Here is an 18,598-nt window from a genome sequence, read left to right on the forward strand (position 1 = left end):
CAAACAGTGACTTTCGACTTTATTTTAAAGGGAACAGGAAACCACGAGACATTTTTAAAGTCAGGGAGAGGCATGTTCTGTTTACCAGTTTAATCAGGACCACTTTGGCTGCTGGGTGAAGAACGAAATTCTGTGGGGTGTAGAAACATCTAAGTAGCTGGAATGTAGTGTTAAACAGGTTTGTCAAAAAAGATGAAAGTCATGACTCTCATACAGATATAAAATAAATACTTGTTTTGTTTGAAGGTTTGTTTATTTATTTATTTATTTATGAGAGCAAGAGCAAGCTGGGGAAGGGCAGAGAGAGGGGAAGAGAGAGAGAATCCCAAGCCAGCTCCACACTGCCAGCACAGAGCCCGAGGTGGGGCTCAAACTCACGAACTGGGAAATCAAGATTCGGACGCTTAACCAACTGAGCCACACAGGAGCCCCTAAAATAAGTACTTGTTAAAGATTTTATTTAATTCATTAATCAGTGAGGCAAGCCAGCAGGCAATCTAATGAGATATTGTGGCTTGGACCAGGAGGTAGCAGTGAAAATGGAAAGAAGTAAATGGATTCAAGATGAAAGAACTGGCTCTTGTTTTTACCTAGAGTCTTGTTGCTAAACAATACTCAGAGACAAAAAAGCCTTGACTTCTAGGGCTGGAAAAGGAGGATAAGAAAAAGAAGACTTTAGCCTTGGACCGAAGGATGGGTGATTCTGCAAGAAAGAACAAGGTTAGAAGCTGAAGGCATCAATTTGTTCAAAGGCAGTGAGAAACTAACTAAAGGACACCAGAAAGTGGAAATGTTATCCATACGACATGAAATGGTGGTTGATAATTATCCTAACAGTCCTGAACTTGTGGCCTCAAAATTCCTTCACACTTAGTCAAAATAATGCTGGGGAAATGGATAAGAAGGTACCCACCTGAAAGACAAAAGGGGCCAAGTTTATAATCCTTAAGCATTCACCTATAGAGTAGAAATCCACCCCTCACCCGTTCCTCATCACTACCTGGCCTTATGATCCAGAAATTTCCCAGTACAAGTGTCAGCAGGAAGCCAATTACGGAGTCTTGTTTGGGGGCTGCCTGAGGGGACTGATTCCATGACAGTTACCATGCCCTTGTTTGACAGATGTGAAAATCAAGTCTTGAAAAGGCTAAAGACACAAAGGGGTGGTTAGTCACTGGAACCCAGCTTGTGGACCCTCACCAGCACTCCCCTCACTGCACTGGACAGCCAGCTCTCTACACTGCAGATTAGTTCAAAACATCAAGCTCCATTCTCTGTATCAGCACTGTGCAAGAGCATTTTCTGGAATGATGAAAATGTTCTATACCCATGATTTCCAATACATTAGCCACTAGCCACACGTGGCAATGGATGACTGCAATGTGTCAGTGAGACAGGGTAACTGAATTTTTTACTTTGCTTAAATTAAATGTTAATAGTCACATGTGGCTAGTGGTTGACTGCCTTAAATCATGCAGTTTTATACCATAGCAAGCTGTGTGTTTCTTTTTTTGTGTGGTAATTTTTTAAAAGTTTATTTAATATTTTGAGAGAGGGAGGGAGAGAGAGAGACAGAGAGTGAGCAAGTGATGCACAAGTGGACGAGGGGCAGAAAGAGAAGGAGACAGAGAATCCCAAGCAGGCTCCGTGCTGTCAGTGTAGAGCCTGATGCGGAGCTCAATCTCATGAACTGTGAGATCATGACCTGAGCCACAATCAAGAGTTATACACTTAACCACTTGAGCCACCCAGGCACCCCTCAAGCTGTGCATTTCTTGGAAGAGCTATATTGTACAGGTTTGTCTATTGCTTTTTGTCATCCCTAAAATTTGAACACTTTTTCTGTGTTTGAGGAATATTCTATTTATGAGTTTGTGTCCCCCCAAAGTAGAAGTTGATATTTTCTTCTGGTGTTTACAACTAATAACTCTAGCTGTAGATAGCAAAAAAAAAAAAAAAAAAATCCTGCCCCTCAATTTTTAGCCAAGAGGAAAGTGTGTCTATCAGTCAGGGAAGCTAAGTTTAGCTGCAGTAACAAACAATCTAAAATCCCACTGACTTACACCATCAGAGTTTATTTTTCATTCCTGTTACACACCATGGCTATTGTTGATTGGCTGGTGTTCCATGTTTGTCTTCACTCCAAGATTTAGGCTCTTGGAACAGCTTCTATCTGATACGTTGTTGATGTCATGGGAAAGACAAAAGAGAAAAATAGTGAAAAACGGGTTGGTTCTTAATGCGTCTTCTTGGAAGCCATAGTTCTCTCTGATTCATGGGCAGAAGCAAGTCATTTGGCTACTCTTGAGTTCAACAGAGTTGAGACACATAAACCTTCTTTAGAAGGTAAACAGGGTATTCTGGACAATAATACATTCTATAGCACCTACAAGTAGCTAACATTTATTGTGTGCTTAGTTTATATCAGCTAATAGACCAAGCCTTTTATATATAGTATCTTAATTTTTATAATGCTCTAGTTTTATTATTCTCTCCATTTTACAGGAAAGAAAACAGAGGCTTAGAAAGATTGAGGGTGTTGCTCTGAGTCACATAGTTCATAAGCAGTGGAGGCAGGATTTCAACATCATTCTCTTTGACTCCAAACCCCATGCCTGCTTCCTTTTAAATTACTGCACTGCTTTTTTTTTTTTTTATGTAGGAAAAATATTTCTTTTTTTTTTTTTTTTTAATTTTTTTTTATTTTTGGGACAGAGAGAGACAGAGCATGAACGGGGGAGGGGGAGAGAGAGAGGGAGACACAGAATCGGAAACAGGCTCCAGGCTCTGAGCCATCAGCCCAGAGCCCGACGCGGGGCTCAAACTCACGGACCGCGAGATCGTGACCTGGCTGAAGTCGGACGCTTAACCGACTGCGCCACCCAGGCGCCCCAGGAAAAATATTTCTGACAGAGGTGGGGAAAATAAATTAGATTTCTAGAAAAACATACTTTCCTTCAAGTCCTCAGTTTAACACTCTAAGGTTCCTGGAAACTATGGAATCTAAACCAATCTTCTATACTATTCCTTTGATCCCAAATGTTTTAGGACTCTAGCTTAATTGTAAAAACAATTTTTTACACTAATAAAATTCTTCAGCTAATTTTTGCTGAGGTATTTGTCTCTCATTTATTTTTAAAATTTTGCTGTGATAGAACAAACAAAAGCTTTCCCTTCCCTCCCCTAATATAAATTGCTTCTCCCAGAAGAAACACAAAAATAGCTGGTTTGTTATCCTTCAAACATTACTTGACATATTTATAAATATATGTACGTTATATATAAGGTTTTCAGTAATTTCATTTTATACAAATGAGATTATATTACCCTGTTACTCCTTAACTTGTTTGTTCTTTTATCATATCATGGGTATCTTTCCACAGTGTTATAGAAAACACTGCTTCATCCTTTTTAACGAGCCACTGTATCTTGTAAAGAAGAGTTTAAATTGTGATTCCAATAGGTCATGTTCTCTTTTTACCCATGCAGGTCTAACACTCTTACCAGGCTCATAAAAAGAATGCTGGTTCTGAACTTCTTCAACATGAGCACCATTCTATTTCCCCCTCTGGTATATCTCCAGTGGAAATCATTTTTCTCTTGCATATATTTTATTACCTGGAGTGCTTCATTTCTTGCTGCCCAGAGCTGGTCTTCAGCGTGAAGGAAGCTTTGTTGTTAACAGAACAATAACAATTGTTCTGTTCGGAAAAAGTAGGTTCCCAGATGAATGGACCAGCAATGTCCTCCAGTAAACCCTTTCAAAATGACCATCTATGCAACCATCTTTGTCCATATGAGTATTCTCTGAGGAACAGGTAATTTCATATGAGCTGGGGCATACCCACCTCCCAATTTTGTGTAAGAGGCTGTAATGAACAAGCAGATTAGTATTTAATACACTAATCTGTACAGTGCTCTCCTCAATAAAGCTTTAATTATTTTAGATGATCGTGAAGGCAGCCAACATGCTTAATACATTGTACAGCACAATGCACAAATCACCAGAGCGAGGGAAATTACAAGTCCAAGGAAAATGAATGGTCAGTTCACAGTTAGAGAAGACCAGGTCATCCACAATGCCATTTGATCTGGAGTTGAATAATCTCACCGGCAGCAGCACTGAAGCTTTTAGCTTGTATGTGCAAGGGGCTTTTAAAAATCATGTACATCCCGAGAATTTAATTTTAAAGGTCCCCATGGGGGGTGGCCTCTGTGAGCCTGACTAAGCTGAAATGTTCTGGTTCAAAACGGGAGAGAGACATGGAGGAGGGGTCATAAACCAAGCTCCTGGAAAGCTCCCGGGGTTATGTCTTCAGGGACCAAAGCGTCTGAGGGTTTTGTCATGGTTCCAGAACGAATAACTCACACAACTAATTAAGAATAGTCTCGGATAATTAGCATCTGTGCAACCAGACAGTTTTGCCTCAGGCCCATTAAGAAGCAAATCCAGAAGTGAATGGTACACAATGAGCGATGGGTGCCTCAGGAGAAATACCTCCGCCTTTTGTCCCAGTTGGCAGAGGGTTCTGAGATGCATTTCACAAGGCTCCTTGGGAGGTCCCAGAGGATGCTGCAATGGTCACATGGAGCAGTGGCTTTACATTGTCTGTCCCACCTTCTCTGTGGCACTCCCCGTCTGTCTCTCATGCCTGCTCCCTGGGGTCACTTCCCGCAGAAGCCGTTTGCGTCCTCACCACACACACACACACACACACACACACACACACACACCACACAGGAGCCCGCAGAGTAATCGGCAGGGTTTGGAAGCACAAAAGATGCCTAGGAGGAGGTAAGGGAGAGAATGGAAAAAAGGTCTCTCTAACTGGTATCTTGAGAGTTGAAATTAAGTTGGGATATATCAAAATATAATGAATTCAATGTAAGAGATCCACTGTGATATAAATCCTATACTAATCAGACTAGATTAATTAGAATGATTTACAATTCAAGACATAGATAAACTTAAAGTCATTCCTGTTTTGTCTGTTTCAAAATGAACCTTTTTTATGTATATGTGGAAATATACATACATAAAATATAAATATATAATATTAAAAATAAGAAAGCATGTTTATATAACACATGTTAATTTATATCTTTAATATATTTTATGCAATTATATATTTTGTATATTTAATTATAAATGTATATATTTATATACATATAAATATAGCTCATAACAGTAGCTTTTGCTGAGGTTCAGATTGGAAGGTGAAATGGGTCCCTTACAAACAAGAGAGCTCAGAGAGGCTCATTTCTTAGTACAACCCTTCTGTATCTTCAATTTTGCCTCACATGCATATATTACCTAAGCAAAAACCTAATTTTAGGAACATGCTTTTTGGAACAAGAATGCAGAACCATGTGATAATACAAGTTGTGATAACAGAAGAATGCAAGCATTCTTCCTTTCTAGGCCTCCCCAGCAATAAACACTGCCAATGGTTTGGTGTGTGTCCTTGTGGATCAATGGCCCCCAACCTGGCTGTGTATTAGAAACACGCACACATGCACACACACACACACACGCACACACACATGTATAATAGCTCAATAAGTATTTGCAGACTATTTTACTGGTCATCTAATTTGGCTTTTTGATTTCTTTCAGTTACACAGTAATAGATTTTATGTTTCACTCTTGCTGAGTTAGTATCACTGATTCTAAATTTGTCTTTCCCATAGTAATACATAACAGGAATATTTCTCTCTCTCTCTCTCTCTCTCTCTCTATATATATATATATATATATATATGTATCCATATAGATATTATACAAAATTATATATATAATTACATATATTATATAGTAAGCCTATATATTGGTAGTAAATATAAAGCTATCTTGATAGTAATGATTAAAAGCTTTATAAGTATTTTACCAGTTAATTTTTGCTATTTGGTAATAATTAAGATGCTTCAAACTAATATAAGCCAAAGAAAGGTATATTATATGAAAATATTGAGATGTATTATGGAAGTGAAAGTTAGCTGCTAACACAAACACTAAATCTTCAGTGGCCTAACAAAGTAAAAGTTTGTTTTTCACTCATTTCATAGACCAGTTGGGTCTTCACTAGGTGGTCTTCCACAAGTTGATTCAGGGATGTAGGTTCATTCTAGCTAAGAGTTGCTCTAGGTCTCACATCCTCTGATGAATTCTGTTCACTACCCATCAAAGAGCAAAGAGAGAGGACCTGGAAAGGTCCAATGGAGTACTAGGGAGCCACATCTGGAAATACACATCCCTTCTGTCCATATTCCATTGGCTGGGACTCAGTTACATGGTATCACTTAAGAGCAAGGGAGGCTGAGAAAGGTAGGCTAACTGTGTGCCCCAGAATAAGAGGAGAATGAAGGTGCTGGTACACAGTAGCAGCCTTTGTCATAAGCAAGAAATGTAGGTTGGACCACACAAAATTAATTAATGGGTTGGATCCCTAGCAGCTAAGGCTTCTTTTCCTCTCTGAGGCCCGTCATCTATCTGTCTTTTCTTCTCCCTCCACAGCTATTCCATACTTTTCTCCCTCTCCTTTCCCCTTCTCAAGAAGTCTCTGTCTCTGTGTCTCTCCCCCCTTCTTTCTCTCCCTCTCCAGGTAGATCCTAGAGAACATCTGATCTTTTGTCAGACAAAGCACCTGCTGTCAAAATAAGTATCTAATTCTACTCATAAGTGCTACCAAATAAGAGTTAAGCTTGCAATGAAAGTCTATGATGAGAGTCTAGACTTAGCTGGGGAGGGCTTCTCTGAGGTAGTAACCCTTAAGCTGAGATCTGAGGAATGAGTAGGGATAACAGGGGACAGGGAGAGGAATGGTGGAGAGCTTCAGGCAGAGGAAACAGCAGTTTTTACATAGGTTGTCAAGGAGAGGCCGAGAATGCTACCCGGGTTGGTCTAGAGTAAGCAGGAACTTCTAGACCATGATAAGAATTTTGGATTCTTTTTCTTACACCATGAAAGGTCAATGCCTCCTCTTTAAACATTTATTCTTTAGAATAAGGGTTACTCTAACTCTTAAGCTTGCTCTTCAAAAATGAGCAAGAGTAGCATCATTGATGGGGCGCAGTGGTTTTGACCACATGTTTGAATACAGCCATAAGGAGTGGACAACCCAACCACGGCCAAGCTATACGTTACTGTGCACTAACCACAAAGCCCTCTCTTCCTCCGATTAGCTAATCTGTGCCATTGAGAATGTGAAACAAAGTCATCAAGATTTTAAAGTCCTGGAGTTAAAGTCTTGGGAATGATTTTTTATAATGTATAATTGCTTAAAAATTGATACATGCAGCAATTATCAGGCAAAGATTGAGCTGAGACATGCCTATCCCATTTACACTAAGGTTCTGTTTACAGTGTTTTATATGGCTACTCACTGGTTGAAATATTAGCAACATTGATTCTCTGTACAGTACTTACCACAACACATATTTCCTTGCTCCAGATGGAAAGTCAATGGGCAGAAATGTGCCGTTAATGATGTGTTGGCATGGCATTTCCTGTATTACAAAATACAGCCCAAAACATTAAAATATCCTCTTATCAAGTGCAAAGTTAAACAAAGTTGTTTGACTAAATGAGTATAAATAAATGTCTGGTAGTAAGAGTACAAAATGTAGTGAGGGGAAATGCATCCGTGACTATATAAACACGGACTAAGCTTTTACCATTTGTCAAGTATTCAGTGAGAAAAAGAAACCTAGTGATAGTCTTGCAGACTAAGGACTGAATATAAATCTTACAAAATATAGTTTTAAATTATCATGAGACTTATGCTGTAAGAGTCTTGCACTTAGTTCTCTAACAATCATTTCATATGCGATTGCAGCTCTAGTATTTACTAGGTATATGGCCGTAGGCAATTTATTTAATCTCTCTGAGCCTCGGTTTTCTCATCTGTAAAATGGTTATCTTCATTAGATCTATTCTATTTGTTCATTGTGAAGACGGAGATAGTCTAAAGCACTAGTACAATTCCTGGTGCTGAATAAAAGGCAGGACTCAGTAAAAGATAGTTCTTATCTCTTGAGGAGTCTGGGTGACTCAGTCAGTTAAGCACCCAACTTCGGATCGGGTCATGATCTCGTGGTTCGTGGGTTCAAGTCCTGGGTTGGGTTCTGTGCTGACAGGTCGGAGCCTGGGGCCTGCTTTGGATCCTGTGTCTCCCTCTCTTTGCCCCTCCCCCACTTGTGCTCTGTCTCTCTCTGTCTCAAAGAGATGAGTAAAAGTTAAAAAAAAAAAAAGATAGTTCTTATCACTAAAAAAATTTCATAACTACTCTTAAGAATCAAAGTTTCTATGAGTTCACTCAATAAAATCTGGTTTTGAGATGCTGCTAGATATTTCGAGGAAGATACACAAAGAAATACAGACTTCATTTTCACTACCTTTGAAGAATTTATAGTACCTTTGTGGGGACTATCACTAAGTGAGGTTCAATAACCTACCAGGAAATACTGTGATTAAGCAATAAATTGACACCATAGACCTACATTTCCTGAAACTTAAGACCTTTTTTAAAGAAAAGTGTTCTATCAGACTCCCAGGGTTTACCTGAATTATTTTTACTATAATACTATTTAAATATGTACAAACATAAAAGCATGTTATAAACTCCCTATTATTCTTAACTATAAAACAGTAACAGGGGCGCCTGGGTGGCTCAGTCGGTTGAGCGTCCGACTTCGCTCAGGTCACGATCTCACGGTCCGTGAGTTCGAGCCCCACATCAGGCTCTGTGCTGACAGCTCAGAGCCTGGAGCCTGCTTCAGATTCTGTGTCTCCCTCTCTCTCTGGCCCTCCCCCCGTTCATGCTCTGTCTCTCTCTGTCTCAAAAATAAATAAATGTTGAAAAAAAAATTAAAAAAAAAACAGTAACAAAAAAGAAAACAAGTAAAATTAAAAACAAGCTATAAAATCCATAAAAATTCAAATAAACAGCATCTAACATAGTTAATAATGTTGCTGAAACCAAATGGTGTTTTAGAATTTTTTGATTGGGGTCAACAGGGATGGAGGAAAGGCTTTCTGAAGACTTTCTGGAAAAAAGAGAGGGTTTGAGATAGCAAAGAAGGTGAAGAGGAACAATATAAGCAAGCTTTCTTCAGAGAGTAAATCAGCTGCCTGGGAACCTGATGAAAAGAAGGGGAAAAAAATAAGATGAGAAGTGAAGGTTACAAAGTTAGAAAAATTCTCTTTCAAGCTAAGGGGTATCTGCACTTATTTGAAGACAAGAAGAAATAACCAATTGAAAGAGAGACACTGATGATCGAGGGAAAGTCAGGAGGGAAGAGTTTGTCAGTATCACTGCACTTCTATATTTTTTAAAACTTTTATTATTGAAGTATAATGGATATATGATGTTATATTCGTTTCAGGTGGTCAACATAGAAATTTAATAATTCTATATATTATGCAACATTCACCACAATAAGTGTATTTATTGTGTATTTATGTCATCACACAATGTTATTATATCATTGACTCTATTGCCTATGCCATACTTTTCATCATTATGAATTATTTATTTTATGATGGGAAGTTTGTACCTCTTAATCCCTTCTATCTTGCCTATTCCTCCCCCTTCCTCCCCTCTGGCAACCACCAGTATGTTCTCCGGATTTATGAGTCTGTTTCTGTTTTTGTTTGTGCATTTGTTTTGTTTTTTTAGATTCCACATATAAGTGAAATCATATGGTATTTGTCTTTCTCTGCCTTATTTCACCTAGCTCAACACCCTCTAGGTCTATTTCTACTATAGTACTACCCTTATCTATCCAGCACCTTTGCTCCCCTTTCTTTCAGTGACAGACCCCAACCTCATCTCACTCCACTGTGATTGGTCAGTGAAAGGGCTTCTGAAACAAGCTAGCCAATCAGATTGTTTCTTCTGAGATTTGAAACTTAAGCAGATACTTCCTTCCATCATTTTATGACACCATCCCTGAGGAAAGAACCACATGCTCTACTGCCGAGGTCCTTAGTAGGTCTTTCTTTTCTTTTTTCTAACATTCTTGTATAAATCAGTCTTTGCTTATACTATCCAGAGGTACAGTAAGTTAAATGAAACTAAAAGAACATTAACCAGTATGTAGGTAGGGACTCTAAACATTGATGTAGAGAGCCATTTTCCTTTCTTTGGGACCCAAGGAAAGCATAAGAGATAGGTGTTAATCACAAGCTGACAGGTAGATGAAGGGGTTCAGGTCAAATGACCTCAAACTTCTTAACAAACTAAGGATTGGACTGTCTGCCAAGTGTGAGGTGATAGAATGTGATTTTTAAAATAACTTAACACTAGGGGCACCTGGGTGGCTCAGTCGGTTGAGCGTCCGACTTTGGGTCAGGTCATGATCTCGCAGTTTGTGAGTTCGAGCCCCAGGTCGGGCTCTGTGCTGACAGTTCAGAGCCTGGAACCTGCTTCAGATTCTGTGTCTCCTTCTCTCTGCCCCTTCCCCGCTCATGCTCTGTCTCTGTCTCTCAAAGATGAATAAACGTTAAAAAAAATTTAAAATAACTTAACACTTGAAAACATTTTATGTACTGATCTTGTGGTACAAAATCTCTGTAGAGAGAGATCCAACAGTCTTTAGAAGATTTTTTGATGAAACCAATTGCAAGCCTTTGAAATCTAGGTTTAGAATTTGAGTCCAGTTTTCACAAGGAAAAGGGAAGCTAGTCTGCACAATTAAGGGGAGGGAGAAGTTAGATCTGGTATGTGTTGGCAGATGGATAATCTTGAGAAGAGTAGTAACAGGACTCAACACTATTTAGAGAAAAGGTGAGGGTGGAATGTCCCCCTGCAGTCTTGCAAAGTGGGACTTTGATGAGATTAGAACTGACTAGTGAAAGAGGATTTACTATGGCTTTTTGCTGAGTGGTGTGTGATTAAAAAAAAAAAAATCTTCTATACAATCTTTCCTAAGAAAGTTCTCATCAATGTTCCATCATTCTTCTCTGTTTGGGGGATAGTAGGACATTTGCTTGTGCAGGGGAAGCAGGGAAGGGCAAACTAAGAGGGCTGGAGAAGATGCAGATCTCATACGGGTTACACAATTACTTGGGAATCAACAAGTGACAATAAAAGGCTTTCAACTAAGAATCTGCCCTAGAAAGAGTTGTGTGTGTCCTAGGATTTGCTCTGACAATGCAATGGTCAAGCGTAGCCTGGAAGCAGACTGAAAAACACAGGGAGGTGGAGGTTGTGTAGATTCTGGTTTTGAAGTAGTGAGTAGCTTGATAAATCCTCTTTCAAAAACAGCAACAACGAAACCTACAAAACGAGGCAAAATTGTCAAAAACAGTCATTTTGGGGCTCTGGAAATGGACCAAAAGGAAACAACAATTTGAAAAGCATATATTCATGAAAAACTGCTGACCTTCGAGTAAGAACAGTAGAAGTCTGTGGCTTTCTTGCCTGTGGCTACTCCCACACCCCACCCCAGATTGGCCCGCACACCAATTCTATCAGATGAGACTGACCATGAAAACTGACAGCCTTGTTGCAAGAGGAGCAGGCTAACTTGATTTCGAGCAGAGAGTGGAAAATTGGCAACTGGGGTGAATGGGAAAGGGCTAGAGCCCTCTCTCTGAGCCCAGGATTTCAGTCCCTCTGGGGGGAAGGGAATGATAGACTGAAGGACTACCAAAAACTTTAATAGGGATATGAGTTAGCCATTGAAAGGTTTAATAACCATTCTACAGATCACTGGCTGTCTGGGAGCCTATTCTTATGCACAATGGGAGAACTGAGAGTCGGTGGAAAGTAAATGTTAGGGCAGACTTGAATATTGCCTAAATTTTGAATGCTTGCCTCAAACCAAACACAGATCCACAAGCAGATGGTGGAAGCCTTTTGAGCTTAAGATATTTTGCACAACCACTGGCCGATCGCTGGTTGAACACTAGGTTATGTAGACATAAGCTAAACAAAGAAAATAAAGAAAAACTGAACAGAGGCATCAGAGGCTGCACATTGTGAGGTAATAATCTAATTCTATAGATTAAGTACAGGCAAGTTGCTTTAAACAGCAAGAAACAAACATTAGCAAATAAAACTCACCATAGGAAAAAAGGAAAATTGCAATCCAGTGTTGCTATAATAAATTATCTAAAATATCCAGTTTTTAAATTGTGAGAACTAGGAAACCAGGAGAGGGTGACCCATATTCAAGACAAAAAGTAATTAGTAGAAACTGTCTCTTCATGGGTCTAGGTGCTGGATTAACTCAATGAAACTATTACAAGTATGTTCAAATAATTAAAAGAAGCCATGTTTAAAGAACAAAGGAAAATGTGATGACCATAACTCAACAATAGGGAATATCAACAATGGAACAGAATCTATTAAAAAGAAACAAATGGAGGGACACCTAGCAGGCTCAGTCAATCCAGCTTGTGACTATTTTTTTAAATGGTTATTTATTTTGAGACAGAGAGAGCAGGGGAGGGGCAGAGAGAGGAGGAGAGAGAATTCTGCACTAATAGCACAGAGCCTGACATAGGTTCAATCTCACAAACCATGTAAGCAGAGACCCAGAGTCTGACACTTAACTGACTGAGCCACCCGGGTGCTCTGAACATGTGACTGCATGTGACTCTTGATCTCTGGGTCACGTGAGTTTGAGCCCCATGTTGGGCTTAGAGCCTACTTGAAAAAGAAAAAGAAAAAGAAAAGAAAAACGTAGGAATGTTAAAGTTGAAAAATACAATAATCATAATGAAAAACTCACCAAATTGACACAATAGCAAAATTGAGAAGGCAGAAGAAAAAGTGAACTTGCATAAAAATCAGTAGAACTGATTCAGTCTAGAAGACAGAGAGAAAAAAGATTGAAGAAAAATGAAAGCCTTGGAGATCTATGGGACAACATCAAGTGCATTAACAAGTGAAAAATGGGTACCCCAGAGAGAGAGGAGAAGTAAAACAGGGCAGAAAAAAATTTTGAAGAAATAATGGCCTAACACTTTCCAGATTTCATGAAAAGTATTTATCTATAGATCCAAGACTTGCCAGGAGCTCTGAGTAGATCAGCAGGGAAATTCTCGTCTAGAAAGACAAAGAAAAGTTCTCAAAAGCATCAAGAATAAAAGGACTCATTACATAGAGTCAAACAATCCAACTAACTGTTGACTACTTATCAGGAAAAATGGAGGCCAGAAGGCCTCAAACTGCTCAGAGGAAATGCTTATCAACTAAGAAGTTTACATCCACTAAAATTGTTTTTGAACAATGAAGGCCAAACAGAAACAAATTCAGGTAAACAAAGGCAGAGAGCATCCATTGAGAAAGGCCTGCTCTACAAGATATGCTAGAGGAAGTGCTTTAGGCTGAGAGCAAATACCTTCAGGCAGTAATTCAAATCCTTGAGAAGGTAAAAAAAAAAAAAAGCACAAGAAATGGTAAATATAAAAGATGATGTGGGTAGATTTTTCTCTTAACTTCTTAAATAATTTAAGATTGAATAAAGCAGTCACTGTACCACTGAATGCAAGTAGTAACCATCAGAGAGCTGGAGTGGTAATATTAATATCAGACAAAATAGACTTTAAGACAAGAAATATTGCTAGAGATAAAAAGAAAGGTTTAATAGTGGTAAAATGGTCAATATATCATGACAGTATTACAATTATAAATGTATATGTACCTGACAAAGGATGCCCAGAATACACGAAGCAAAAACTGACAGAAGTGAAAGGAGGAACCAAAAATTTGAAAGTTATAGTTGGAGATTTCAATATCCCATTGTAAATAACTAATAGAATAAGACAGAAAATCTTGTTAGCAAGAATAATGAAAATCTGAACACTTTCAAGCACTTGACCTCACTGACATTTATAGAATATGCTACCCAACGACAAAAGAATACACATTCCTTTCAAGTGCACATGGAACCTTTTCTAGTATAGACCATATGCTAAGGACTAAAACAGTTTCAATCAATTTTAAATGTTAGGAATCATTCGAAGTACATTCTCTGACTACAAAATAATTACACTTAAGAACTCAACAGAAAGAAATTTGAGTAATCTCCAAATATTTAGAAATTAAATAATATACTTATAAAAAACTCATAAGAAATTAGAAAATCTTTTTACTGAATGGAAGTAAAGGTATAAAATATCAAAAACCTGTGGGTGCAGAGAAAGGAGAACTTAGAAATTTATAGCATCAAATGCTTATAAAAGGGGGCACCTGCGTGGCCCAGTCAGTTGATTTCAGCTCGGGGTGTGATCTCATGGTGGTCTGATGGAGCCCTGCACCTGGCTCTGCACTAGGCATGGAGCCTGCTTGGGGCCCTTTCTCTCCCTCTCCCTCTGCTTCTTTCCCCATCATGCGTACGCACGCGCACTTTCTCTCAAAAAAAATACAACAGAACAGATAAAAAAGGTGTCAAATCAATAATAGAAGCTTCCATCTTAAGAAATTTAAAAAAGAAGAACAAAAAGAAAAAGTGAGCAGCAGTCAATGCAATAGAAAATGGAAAAACAATGAAGAAATTCAAGGAAACTGAAAGTGTGCATTTTAGAAAGATTAACAAAATTGATAAGCCTTTAGTTACTAATGAAGAGATGAAGAGAGGAGACAAAAATGATTGAAATAAGGAAAGAAGTGTCATGCTATCTACTCTACAAAGACTAAAAGACTATATGAGAATATTATGTACAATTCCATGTATAAGTCTGTTAAATACAACTCTGTCTTTGTAGAAATTGGTGTATTCTTTTTTTATTTTTTATTTTTTTATTTTTTTTAATATATGAAATTTATTGTCAAATTGGTTTCCATACAACACCCAGTGCTCATCCCAAAAGATGCCCTCTTCAATATTCATCACTTACCCTCCCCTCCCTCCCACCCCCCATCAACCCTCAGTTTGTTCTCAGTTTTTAAGAGTCTCTTATGCTGTGGCTGTCTCCCACTCTAACCTCTTTTTTTTTCCCTTCCCCTCCCCCATGGGTTTCTGTTAAGTTTCTCAGGATCCACCTAAGAGTCAACACATATGGTATCTGTCTTTCTCTGTATGGCTTATTTCACTTAGCATCACACTCTCCAGTTCCATCCACATTGCTACAAAGGGCCATATTTCATTCTTTCTCATTGCCATGTAGTATTCCATTGTGTATAAAACCACAATTTCTTTATCCATTCATCAGTTGATGGACATTTAGGCTCTTTCCACAGTTTGGCTATTGTTGAGAGTACTGCTATAAACATTGGGGCACAAGTGCCCCTATGCATCAGTATTCCTGTATACAAATTGGTGAATTCTGAGAAAGATACAAGTGATCATAACTGACTTGAAAATTAATAGAAAATCTGGGCTCAGTCTCTTAAGTGTCTAACTTCAGCTCACATCACAACCTCGTGGTTCTTGGGTTCGAGTCCTGTGTTGGGCTCTGTGCTGACAGCTAGGAGCCTGGATCCTGCTTCAGATTCTTTGTCTCCCTCTTTCTCTGCCCCTCCCCCGCTTGCACTCTGTCTCTCTCCCCAAAGATAAACAAACATTAAAAAAATATGAAAAAAAGAAAATCTTAATGGACCTACATAACGAAACCAAATTAATAAATAAAAACCTTATGTTGAAAAGCCTAAGGTCAGGGGCGCCTGGGTGGCGCAGTCGGTTAAGCGTCCAACTTCAGCCAGGTCACGATCTCGCGGTCCGTGAGTTCGAGCCCCGCGTCGGGCTCTGGGCGGATGGCTCAGAGCCTGGAGCCTGTTTCTGATTCTGTGTCTCCCTCTCCCTCTGCCCCTCGCCCGTTCATGCTCTGTCTCTCTCTGTCCCAAAAATAAATAAACGTTGAAAAAAAAAAAAATTAAAAAAAAAAAAAAAGAAAAGAAAAGCCTAAGGTCAGAAGGCTTCACTGTTACCTTCTGTAAAACAGTTAAGGAAAAAACTACCAATTATCCAAACCCTTTTTTCAAAAATTAAAGAGTGTGAAAATAGAGAGTGTCAGGTCTTTGTGCTGAAAACATTGAGACAGCAGAAACCACGTGTTGGCATTTGTATAATGCAAAAGAAAGAATTCTCTTCCCCACCCACCCCCCTGCAACTTCCATACCAAACACGTTATTGAACTTGTTCAATTCAGAGTTCTTTTCAGAGTTCTTTAGAGACAAAGAGCAAATGGGATACATACATACATACAAGACGAGATGTATTATAGGAATAACCTCATGCAATCAAGGAGGCTGAGAAATCCACGTGGAAGCTGAAGAACCAGGAAAGCCAGTGGTAGAATTCAGTCCTCAGAGGGACCTGTGAATGATTAAGATTTCAGGTCTCAAAGGGTGGGATCCAGGACTGCCAATGTCCCAGTCCAGGAGAAGATGGATGTATTAGTTCTGGCAGAAAGAATTCACCATCCTTCCACTTTTTTGTTCTCTTTAAGCCCTCAACAAGTTGGATGACACCCACTCATTTTTAGGAGAGCCATCTGTACTTGGTTCAGCTATTCAAATGTTAATTTCTTCTAAAATACCCTCACACATACACCCAGAAATAATATTTTATCAGCTGTCTGGGCTTCCTTAGCCCATTCAAGTTAACACGTAAAATTAATCATCACGGAACTGTTAGGAAAATATCGGTTGTCCTCTTTGACAACCCAGAAAAAAATGGAGTAAGCAATGCTAAGAGGGTTATTTAAAATGGAGCCGGGAGGACATTGAGGAGGTGGGACTTATACATGTCTTCCATCTCAAATTCTCAGAAATTTTTCTGAACTCAGCCCAAAGCCAAGATATCTGCTATAGGTAAGAATGGACACAAATGAACTTTCCACCTAACACTAGCCCTAGCAACCAGCCACCTATAGATTAGTGTAACTGTAGCTATACCAGCACCTGTTTCATTTCATTCAAAACAACTTATATAAATTTCCTCTTTGCTCTTCAAAAGCTCTAACCTCTTTGTCACCCCAGAACATGCTTTTGATTTCAGTGGAATCTGTGTCTCTTGGATTGCAATCTTTTTTTTTTTATGTTTATTTATTTTTGAGACAGAGAGAGACAGAGCATGAATGGGGGAGGGTCAGAGAGAGAGGGAGACACAGAATCAGAAACAGGCTCCAGGCTCTGAGCTGTCAGCACGGATCCTGACGCGGGGCTCAAACTCACGGACCGCGAGATCATGACCTGAGCCGAAGTTGGACACTTAACCGACTGAGCCACCCAGGCGCCCCTCTTGGATTGCAATCTTTAAGACCCCAAATAAATGCACTATAAAAAAATGTTTATTTAGTTGGAGATAGAGAGAGAGTGCACACACACGCATGAGCTGGAGAGGGGCAGAGAGAGAGAGAGGAAGAGAAAGAGAATCCCAAGCAGGCTCCACATTGTCAGTGCAAAGCCTGAAGCCTGACGCGGGGCTTGACCCCACAGATCATGAAATCATGAGCTGAGCTGAAACCGAGATTTGGCCCCTCAACCAACTGAGCCACCCAGGTGTCCCAAGGCACATATTTTATTTTGCAGCTTGCAGTTTTGTCTTTCATTGGTTGACATCTCCAAAAAGTCAAAGGCCTTCTCTTCTTCGCCCTTTTCCTCACCTCTGGCCTTCAGGGGAAGGTTGAGCAGTTCTATAAAATAGCCTTTTCCCTAGATATTTCTCGGGTCACAAAGACAATTTGAAGAAATGATTAATAAAGATATATGTTACCCTTTTAGGGCCAATTTTGTATTAAAATATTTTCTCCATAAAATACTACATTCATATTTCCTGCTAAGGAGACATCTGGTGTTAAATTCAATTTTTGTGTTACCTGTACTTGGCCTCTCCCCACCACAACCCCACCTCATCCCACTACCTTGCTAGGCTCTCTTAGGATGTATATATTTATTCTTGCAACTCAAAAAGTCTCCAGGCATATGCTGGTTGACTTAAACAATGGCAACCTCTTTCACAGCTTTATACACAGGGTTCGCTATTGGTTGTTTTCTTTCAGTCATAGAAGGTTTACTTCCTTAAACTTATGCAGGATTTCTTCTATTCAAAATAGTCTGGCTCTTTCCTCAGAAGTACCTGTAAATGATTAAGTATAATCTCCATTCCAAATTCACTGAATTGTCTTAATGTCTTTGTCCTTTGCTTCTGAGAATGGAAGAGTGTCTTAACCTCATCTCCCCCCACAATGATTTAATTTTCAACAGTGACTATCTTCATTTTGATCCTCTCACAAGTTTTTCATTCTGCCATTGCAATTTTAATTTTCTCCTTGTCCCTCTTTAGCCCATTAATCTCATGTTTCATTGTGTTCCATCTTATTTTCATTTCAGTATGATTTCCTCATGGCAAACTTCTTGTGGTTCAAGTAAGGACGCCGATTTTCTAACTTTTTCACCCTGTTTTTGTGGTGAATCATTTTCAGAGGCTAGTTCTGAGTTTCCAGGGTAATGGTTTCTTTTCCTTTCCTGCCATATTTTTCATAAATTCCTGGGGGGTTTTGAGGTTGTCTGTTTTTTGCCTATAGGAATGACAGAGTCCATCTGATCTTTTGTTTGCTATTCACCAGGGTGTAGGGATTGCCACTCAATCCGTACTCCTGGTTGTATGCTATAAACATACAAGGGTCTTTTTTTAATACTGTATT

The sequence above is a fragment of the Puma concolor genome, unplaced genomic scaffold (genome assembly GCF_028749965.1).
Source record: "Puma concolor isolate L17-30 unplaced genomic scaffold, mPumCon1.1.hap2 unalloc_scaffold_7, whole genome shotgun sequence".
Taxonomy (NCBI): Eukaryota; Metazoa; Chordata; class Mammalia; order Carnivora; family Felidae; genus Puma; species Puma concolor.